A 10557-nucleotide genomic window follows, 5' to 3' on the forward strand; every position below is an offset into this window, starting at 1 on the left:
AGGACCAACCACAAGCCCCTTCAAGGACAGGCACATCCAGCTGGCTTGTAGCTAACCACTTTTGGTGTGGGAACAGTGTCAGAGCAGTTACTGTTTCTTATCTCGAGGAAGGGTCCTCCATTTCCTGGGGTGGCACGGGGGAGTTGTCAGAGGCAGAGAGATTGCATCTTGCAGCTCACAGCATCTTTTTCCTCCTTGCTCTGAGTCAGCTTTGTGGGTGCTATGACACAGAGCATGCCTTCCACGAACTCACTGTCCTGTGGTCTAAACTGCTTTGAAGTACAAGTCCTCTCAGTGCCCACCTCAGACCCTGGACCTCTGCAGAGCTGGGGGTGTCAGTTCTAGGGGCCACCTGATATTAAGTCACCCTCTGCACAGGAACAATAAGGGAATAGAGAGTCAGTCACAGCTTAGAATCTGAGTTGAAAACCTTTAGAATCATCAGTTTGAAGCCGTCGTAAATTTTGTCTAAACATAGTAATAAAGAGATATTTTTTCAGAAAGAATAACAACAGAGTGGAAAGATGTGCCATTTATTTGCTTTCTTGACTAATATGGGTGCACAGGAAGCCTGGTGGAGAGTCTGGCGCCTCTGCAAAGCCCGCCTGTCCCTGGGGACAATGGGCAGTAACTGCAACTAAAACAGATGTGAGGAAATGGCAGCTGAAGTTTTGCTACATGAAATCTAGAAAAAGGCAGAAGCCATGTACGTCAGTGTAAGAAAAAGGACAATTATCAAGGGCAACCTGCGAGGTCGCCCACCAAAGAAGCACATAGGTCAGTACATGTGGAGTAACGGCAGTGTGTGCCTGGGGACAGAGGGAGCCGTCCTCTCAGGAGACACAGGAATGTGATGATGGAGTCAGGCGGGCTTAGAGCAGGAACCGAGGGCACTCTCCTGGGAGAAGGGAGCATGCAGGTGAGTCCAGAGGCCCATCCTGCCCCAAACTGCTAACATAGGGAGCACGTATTCCGGACCTGGAGTGTTCTCCCAGGTGTGAAGTGGGTTCTCGGTTTAGAGGAGGTAGCCCCATTTTTCCTTCAAAGCCCCCAGGTCTAGAGACTCTGTTGCTTATAAAAACATAGCCCCAAGGAACATTCAAGTAAAGGTCCAAGACACAGGTCAGGCAGGCCTCCCTGCCTGAAAGCCTCTGGTCCCAAGGTGGTTCCAGCCCTCCTGTCCCTCTGTTTGTGCCCGAAAGACCATCCTCCTCCTCCTCTGAGCCATAGCGCTCTACTCTGGGGACTCTGTCAGTCTTTCTCAACCTGTCCTGGAAAATCACCAAATCCACTTATATTGTTTCAATCCAAACCCCATTCTGGAGCTTTAAATGTCCTCAGTTTGGTTTAGAAGGTAAAAGGCATGCTCCTGGGGTGAGATATGTACAGAATGAATATGGGGAATGCTTCCCCATCCTCTCCATGCACAGGTCACACCTGGGGGACTGAAAGGAGGGTGCCCGAAACCAGTTACAGCAGAAACCAGCAGCGGGCTGCAGGCAGACTCAAGGCTGTCAGTGGGGAGGGCTAGAACGCTGCCCTATAGCTCCAAGAGCAGAAGCAGGACCAACAGGCGGCCATTTGGGGGTTGCAAAACAGATGTCAGTGTTACCTAACTGGGCCTTGAGCCCCTTCTACGGAGGGGCAGGCTTCTACGGAGAAGTGCAGTCACCTGTACATACTTGTCCCAAGAAGGATGACATCTCTATGGGCAGGCTGTGCCTGAAGCTGCAGGCATGGAAGGCTGGTGCATGGGACGTGAGAAAGGCAGGGGCACTGCTGGATCCAGCGGCTCAGCCCTGTCCACTCTGGGGGTGGGCAGACCCTGCAGCCTCCCCTACCCCAACCTGGGACCTCCAGCAGGATAGACGGGATGGAACTGATACCCCCAAGTGCTGTCACTCCTGAGTTTGGGTGGAGCTGGATGTTTGGGCCCTCTGTCAGGGATCCTGGGGAGGGAATTTCTGCTCCAGGTGGGATGTTGAGCTAAATAAAGCCCAAAGCTCCCATTTGGCTCTGAAAGACCTCACTAAACCACAATTCACCTTGTTCTTCACCAAACTCCAGCAACGCATGGAGTCTGTAGCCATGAGGGGGCGAGTGCTACTAATTGGGCATCCACAGGTTGGGGCATGAAATACGCCTGCATGTCTCCCCCGCCTGTGCCACAGACACCCGCAGCTGCATACCTCCAGAGGGTTCTTCCAGTGCCACCTTCCGCCCTTCCTGCATCTCCCCACGCACTCACTTTCCTCTCGGGTTTCCCAGGCTCTCCCGCTCCCTAGGATGAGGCCTCCTCCTTCAGGGCTTCCCTCAGCATTGCCTGGGCTCTGGGAGGGCTGTGCTTTGCAGAGGTCAAACTTCCTTTCTGCTCAGGTTTGCACGGTGACCCACTGGCCTACTTTTCTGTAGGACGGCTTGGCATAACTCAGCATCCTTGCAGTCAAAGCACCCCTCCTCCATGAGTTTAAGATGTTTAGATTCTATAACAGGAAATATGAGGGTAACGGATCTGCTGATGAAAATATAATGCACCGAGGTGTGCACGGCCACCAGGCTGGCTCTGTTTAATTGCACCAACATCATTTATCATGAGCGATGCAACAAATTCATCTTTATTTTTTCCAGCTTACAGCTCTGTGTTCTTTCATGCATGTCCATTAGGTTTGCTTCTGCCATTTTCATATTTAAATGAAACAAATTGGCACATTTACCCTGAGACTCTCAGCTTCACAGAGATTGAAAAAGTGTGTGTGTATGTGTGTGTGTGTGTGTGTGTGTGTGTGTGTGTGTGTGCACGCTATATTTGTTTTGCCTTAGAGGGTTGGGATGTTTGAATGGAATTGATCATTCAAAAAGAAAAAAATCCAGAATATTTTCAATCATTTGTATGAAACAGAATCCGAAATTGCTCAGGAAAAAGCTCATTGATGAAACCACTGTAGACTAAACCAAATCACCATGGCAGTCTGTCACAAATGTCACAGTGTCACATATTGCTTATACCTCATGAAGATCTGCAACCAATTGTGGAATTACTTCTTCCTGCCTGTGTTAACTGGTTTGGAAGAAGCCAGCTGCCAGGGGAGGAAGGCCTGATATGATTCAGACTGAGGGCAAGGGGAGTGCTAAAAGGACTGGAACAAGAGTCAGTCCCGGGTCAAGGGGGAAGAAGGGGTGGGCCTGTGATCAACGGAAGTGCTCCCACAGTGAGGAGAGAAGGCAGGCTGGGGCACCCATAGCCCTCCTTACAGGAAGGGCTGTTCAAGGAAGGACTCTCCACTGGAGAGATGCTCTCCTTTTAAATTTATTGGTTTTGGTTTTTTTTAGATTATTCAAGTTACACATAGACACCTGATACAGGAGAGTGAAGAGGAACTTCTTCTACTTCCTCCCTCAGCCCAGTCTCTGGCCCTTTAGTTTGTGCTCTTTGGAATTCCCATGTGTTTATGTGACTGGTGTTGAGCATGTGTATGTATGTGTATGTTTGTGTGTGTGTGAGTGTGTGTGTATTATATGTAGTTGACCCTTGAACAAAATGGCGGTTAAAGGCACCAACCCTACACAGTCAAAATTCGAGTACAGCTTTTGACTCCTGCAAAACTTAATTACTAACAGCCTACTATTGACGGAAAGCCTTATCTATAACATAAATGGTTGGTTAACACACATTTTGTAGGTTATGTGTATTGCATACAACAAAGCTAGAGAAAAGAAAATGATTTTAAGAAAGTCATAAGGAGGAGAAAATACACTTACATTACTGTACGTCTTTACTGGAAAAGTTTTGTGTGTAAGTGAACCCGCGCAGTTCAAACCCGTGTTGTTCAGGCGTCAACTGCTTATGATCTTACCTATGTGGCGGCACCAGCATTTGTTAGAGGTGGTCCCCTTGGTTTCTGGGGCTCTGCCTCTTTGGGCTCCCCTCCTACCTCACCGTCTGGTCCTTCTCTGTCTCCCATATTGGGTCTTTCTCATGTGAGTGACCTCTAAATGAGAGAGGATCCCCGGCCCATTCTGGGACTACTGCCCTTACCTCTTTGATCTCATCCAGTCCCGGCTCCACACAATGTTTAGAAGACAGTGGCTCGCCACCATGCTCCTTCAGCCTGGAGCTGGACCACCACCTGCCTGCCTGACATCCAGCCTGGACCTCTGAGAGGCCTGAAAATGGGTCCAAAAGCAGAACTTGATTTTGTTCCTCCTGAACTTACTCCTGGCCCAGTCTACCCACCATTTCCTGGCTGCACACAGGGATTCTTCCTGGGTTCCTCTCTTCTTTTCACAATACGAACCATCAGCTGATCGCAGAGCCATGCTACCCAGAACCTGCTCCTGTCACCACCGCAGTCCAGCCACACTTATACGTCACCCGAACTACTGCACAGGCCTCCTAGCCTGCTCTCCCGCCTCAAGCCACCCCACAGAAATGCTTTCATAGTAGACAGAGCTTTTAAAAAGTAAAAGTAATCACGTCATTCTGCTCAAAACCCTCACTGCCATCTCAGAACAAACCCAAAGGCCCAGTGTGGCCCACCCACCACATCTCTGGTCCTTTCTTGCTGTGGTCCCACAGCCTGGCACTGTGGACTCCCGGATTGGGGACGGGGGGTGCGTTTTGCTCACACTGCAGCCCCAGCACATAACAGATTCTCAATATATATTTTTTAATTAAATTAATTTTTATTTTACTCTTCAATTTCACTATCTTGGAGGTTTATCCATGCTGCTATATGTGCCATCTATCTTAAGTTTGGAATTGCTACATCATGTTCTATCCTATGGATTTTCCCTGATATATTCTCTTACTGATAAAAAATTGAGCTGATCCATTTTTGATAGACATGATTAATAAATAAAGTGGAGAATTTAGGAGAAGAGCTCTTGTCCTTACATAAGGAACTCATTGATGGGTGTCTCAAGGTGTCTGGGAACCCCCAACATATGTATGACTGCTCAGGTGTGTGAGTATGGAATTGCTTGGGCAATATTGATTTCTTAACCTCAAAGTTATGAATCACTGGCTTGGTTTGCTTGAATTAATGCAGAACATCTGCTGTGATAGCCCTGCCAACCCCTACTAGGGAAAATGAACTGATTCAGAAGAAAACTGTGGCCAGTCCAGACATGCTGGGCAGTGTGTCCTGGGTGAAAGGGCTGGAGTTAGGACAAGCGGACCCGCCACTATTGTCTGGTGACTTCTGGCCACCTCCAAACCTCCACCAGCCTCTTCACACCCTCCTGACCACTGGCCTAATGGGAGCTGACCACTCCAAGGGGCATGTGGGAAATGCCCTTATAACTGAAAATTGACGTAAAATAGCACATGCTGTTTTGTATGTCTGAATTTTTAACCTCTCCATCTCTTAATCCTATGCTAATGAAGGGGAAAAAATATATAAGACAAGATCACAATGAGATGAAGCTGACGAGAGTAACGCTGAGCTCTGTAAGACTTAGAGTCTCGGGGCAGCAGACACCTCCCAGACTTGTGCCTTGCTGAAGGAACTGTTAATAGAAAGGGGGGAACGTGGCTGCTGTCGGTTCCTTTGTACTCCCAGCAGATGCTGCTGTAGCAATCGAGTCTCTTAAAGCAGTAGGAAGGAGCCCACTGCCCAGAGTGGAGGGAGAACAAAGAGATGTTCCCTACAAAGCCTTGAGCAGCAGATCCCCTCCAGCTCATCTACTCCCTGCCAGCTCCACAGGGTTCTGACCACAGCTGAGTCCTGGCCCTCACCTCACTCCAAATTCAAGAGTATGGGTGACGTAGTCCTCTAACCCAATGTCATATATCTCAAGGTACTTTCCTGACAAATGAGTGGCTTTGATGTTTGGGATAGAATACAGCAGGTGGTCAAATCTGAAGGTCTATATTATCTGGTTGAAAGCATGGCCTTAAAGCCAGACAACCCAACTATGAATCCCAGTGCCATACTGCTCTTGGAGGAGTTTCCTCATCGTTCTGTGCCTCAGTTTCCTCGTCTGTAAAATGTCAGTAATACAGGACCTCTCTGTGGTAGAAGCCCCTAACTGTTCTTCCATTGCTATAAGTAGAACTACGACCTGACAGGTGCCGGTGGCTGTACTGTGATTCCTGCCTCCCTTGAAGCATGGTCATGTGACTTTATCCTCTCCGTGGAATAGAGGCAATGACCCATGTGGTTTCCCAGTTGGGCCTTAGAAGAGCAAATGTCTACCACCACATTGTTGTTCTCTGCTCTCCTGATGGCTTGAGCAGCAGTGACCAGAGTGACTTTGGAAGGCACCCTAGACAATGGCAGAGTAGCCATCAGCCTGACCACATTGCCTTACCAACTTGAAACTCAGACTGTCACACAAGGGAGAAGTAATCTTCAATCTGGTTAGAGCTGCTATGTTTTTGTGTCTCTTTTATTAAAGCAGCTGTTGTTATCCTCACTAAAACCCTACTTCATAGAGGTGTTGGGAGCATGCAATGTGTTAATAAATACTGAGGAATTTGGACAGAGCCTGGCAATGTATATGAGTTGGCTGATAGCACTGAGAATAAAAATAATAATAACGGGTTATCATGTAATTAAAAAAGAGGCACATATGTAAAATTCCTGCAGTATATTTTAACACTATGTATTACCAAGGCACGCCTGTTGTGAAGGTTCTACTCTCTGACTCAGCACCACACAACTCACAATTGAGTGGGAGTTCACAACAGAGAAGCATGCGATATTCCAGATCGCGTCCTTGGTCACCAAGGCTTTTTATGATGACTAAATAGTGTATCCTACTCAGAAAGTTCCCAAGAAGAGTGATCAGAAACATGCGCCAGAAGGACAGGAAAGAGTGATAACTGCCATGCTGGGTGACTTTCAATTACCTAGAAATAGAAATGTGAAGAAAATCCATGTGCCTCCCCTTTGGGAAATTTGACTGTGGTATTTCTTTGCATCACATTCTGACTGCCCACTCTCACACTGATGCTTTGGGCAAGTGCGTCTCCAGGAAGTCTTGGGGGTTCTGACCACCACTGTAGAGCGGTCTCTACGGCCGCTGCCCAGGATGCTGCTGCCCTGGTCGCCTGGTTATTGGGGGTGGGGAGCTGCAAAGCTGGGAGCAGGCCGCCGGACGACAGCAGGTGGACTGCCGAACCATGGGGTTGCCAGGAACCTTTTGTTCTGACAAGTGCACGGAGCTGTAGCAGCTTCACTGTGTGATGGCCCTCGAGGATATCGGTGCTCCTGCTGTTGATCAAAGTTAATGGACATGCAGCATCCACAGAGGGCCACCGCGGTAAACTATGTTGATGCCTGCTTTGGACAAGAATGAGGAATGCCTGAGCTATTTCTAGCTCTGCTGGCTGGGGACACTGACAATGACCTCCTGCACTGTAGCCGTGGGATGGAGCTGGAGACAGGCAGCTCCCAGGCCTGATCCAGGAGAGCAGCGGCTGCCATGCCACGATCACGTGCCATGGCCCCGTCCAGAGTACTCCTCACATCACACTGGCACTGTGAGTCAGCTCCAGCAGTCCACAAAGAGCAAGATAAACGATGGCACTGACAACTCTGGCTCCCACCTGATGAGGGAGCCCAGACCCTGCAGCATCCACACAGCCTCTGAACCTGGCCTGCATAATGTGGCCGCTCCATGGGGCATGATTCACCCGAGTGAAGCACCAAGTGGGCAGGTGAGCCTAGGCTCTGGGCGCAGGCAGCCTGGTTCTGCCACTCGCTGGTGATCCAACTTTGGTCCAAGTCCCTTCCTCTCTCAGGCCTCTGTGTTCTGATCTACGTAATGGAAAGAGACGTACCTGACAGAGCTTTTGGATGATTAGAGATAAGGTAGGCAAAGTGCCTAGCATGCAATCTTCCACATAGTATCTGTTCAATAAATGAGGTGACGGTCCCAGGTGGACTCATCTGTTTTCCTGAAGCAACTATTTTCACATTCAAAAGTGTCCCAGTTTGAGTGACAAATGATATGGTTGCTCTATCGGTAGATGATGATGATGATGATGACAATGGTGATGACGATAATGATAATGATTCTGAATAATGGGCAGGAGGACAGTCAGGGACTGGGAGGGGTCCCTGCATGCAAGCTTGAGCTCTGTGGCTTTGACCAATAATAAAGGCACCTTCACTCCCAGCATCTCTCAGCTATACCATGCATAGTGACGGTGATGTAGGTCATCACACTGGATGCAGATCAGATTGCAGAGACAATACACATGGTGTTTTGTTCAAAAGGGATTCTGTCCTTGAGAAGCCTCCAGTCCTCCAGGGTAACGACAGTTGGGAATAAGAAGCAGACGTGAGCAGGACAGTGAGTAGAACAGCGTGGCCAGCCTCACAGGAGACGCCAGTGAACTTGTTCATGGAAACACAGAAAGATTCCTGCGAGTGGGGGCTGAGCTACTGGAAACCCCATGAAGATAATTCCATGACTTTCTTCCTGATATTGGTTTCTCTCAAGGACTTTCTTTTGTTTTCTCCTCAGTAAGGAGCTTTACAGAGATGTCACAGATGACAACAATGACAGACATGTGGAGAGCAAAGTCGCCTGCCAATCAAGAAGCAGCAGCCTTCATTTGCTGAGCTGGACGTCATTATTTTTCCTTAGAGGATCAATAAGGCCAGTGCTGTTGTCACCATGTCAAAGATGGGGACATGGAAAAAGGAAGATGAAGCTGTTCTTCTGAGGCCTCCCGGCTGGACGGGGTGGACTGGGACTTGAACTGGATCTCCAACTCCAGAGCAGTGGGGCTTTACCTAGACATGAGGAGAGCCGTATGCCAGGGCAGTCAGAACGGAAGGCTCCCTGCAGGCCCTCGATGGCCCCATCGTCGTGGAACAAGCCAGAGAGCCAGGTATGAAAGGACCAAGAATGCCCCACCAAAGGAAGCCTTGCCTTCAAAGTACACTTCACAGGGGACACAGAACCTGTGGCATGTCCACTTTGTGGAAGCATCCATCTGAGTCTCTCTCAAGTTCCCTCTGAGCAGGTGTCTACCTCAGGGAGAAGAGCAGCACCCCAGCTTTACCAGAGTACACACTTTGTGCTCCCAGGAACTCCATGAGGTGGGTGTATCTGAGAGTGGGCACAACCCTGCACCCCAGCCCTGGCCAGCTCCGTCTCATATGCAGGAGGCCGGTGCCCACACGTCTTGGGGAGGCACTGTGTGTTCTCGCTCAGGGAAAAAATTTAACACTCTCTGAGCATGAAGTAGGGATTAAATTCCCACCTACAGACCTGGTAGCTTTTAGGGCTGAATCCTGGGCACGTACAAGTTTCCTGGCTCCATCTCAGATTGTGAGTGTGGGTGTCATGAACACTAAATTGTATCAAAGCAAGTCACAAAATGTGAAAATTTTATCTCTAGGAGAGAAGCATCAGGATCATAAAGTACACGAAGTACACAATGGTGTAACAGGAAGGAGACCCAGCTGCTGGCTTTCAGAACATAGGAAAGAGCGGTGAGAATAAAGTTGTGCCCAAAAAGCATCTGAGAATAGGCCATGTCACAGCTTCAGTGTGTCGCTGGGGTGAAGGGCACAGCCCCAAATGCAGAGGCACAAGAGTGGGCCTCGGGTTCCTGGGGTTTAGGGCATGAGGCATAGGCAAGGGCAGGGCCTGCAGGGTCTAGGATAACTCAGAGCTCGTTCAGACAGGAGTTCGGGTCAAAGCCCCATTACCCAGTTGGCAACACGGTGAGTCTTAGCAGGAGAAGCCCAATGGCTAGGACGAGGCTCCAAGAGAATAAGATGAATGGGACACTGAGTCTCGTTTCCATACAAGGAGGCCCTCCAGTGTCCCCTGACTCCACCTAGTGGGAAGTGCAGGTCATGGAGAGGTGTAGGAGCAGGCTGTGAGGACAGGGACCTGGCAGGTCCCACATGGGACCGACAGTGTTGGTCTGGACACTGCGGGGGGAAGGGAGGGGCGGGGGGAAGGAAGTAAAACCCACAGAGCATGGTCATACGTGATTTTCAAAGGGCCCGGTGCGCTTCTGACAGCACTGCGTAAAGCATTGGGAAGCAGTTCCCTTGTCTGGACTCCCAACAAGAACTGGTTTCCCCAAAAGTAGGTCAGGAGCTCCCAGGATACTTACGGATTCTGACTTTGATTTTGCCATCTTGAAGTTCAAAGACCATGAATAAGTTTATCGGAAGAAAAAAAAGTGATTTTTTTTTTTAAATCCACAACATGCCTTAGCATGAAGGGAACTAAAAACTGAAGGAGTTGGGGAAACTCCCACAGTGGCCCAGCAAACATTCACCCACTGTTTGGCCCCACTCTGTGGTCATGGCTGGTCCCTGGCTGAGGTGGGGCAGGTGCAGCCCTGGTTACAGAGACCAGGACACTGGATGAGCCAGCGTGTGCTTTGTGCTGTCACCTCAGCCCAGTCCTACTTATGATGACCATTATGTGCACTGTCATTGCTACTGCCTTTCCACAAGTCACAGAACAGTATACTGTCTCGATATCAGTCTCTTTATCTCTCTTTGCTAGGAGAGGAAATGGGATTCTAGCAAGGGAAAGGCCTTGTCACCTTTGGCTCATGGCTCATGATAGGCGTGT

The sequence above is a fragment of the Pteropus vampyrus genome, unplaced genomic scaffold (genome assembly GCF_000151845.1).
Source record: "Pteropus vampyrus isolate Shadow unplaced genomic scaffold, Pvam_2.0 Scaffold541, whole genome shotgun sequence".
Taxonomy (NCBI): domain Eukaryota; kingdom Metazoa; phylum Chordata; class Mammalia; order Chiroptera; family Pteropodidae; genus Pteropus; species Pteropus vampyrus.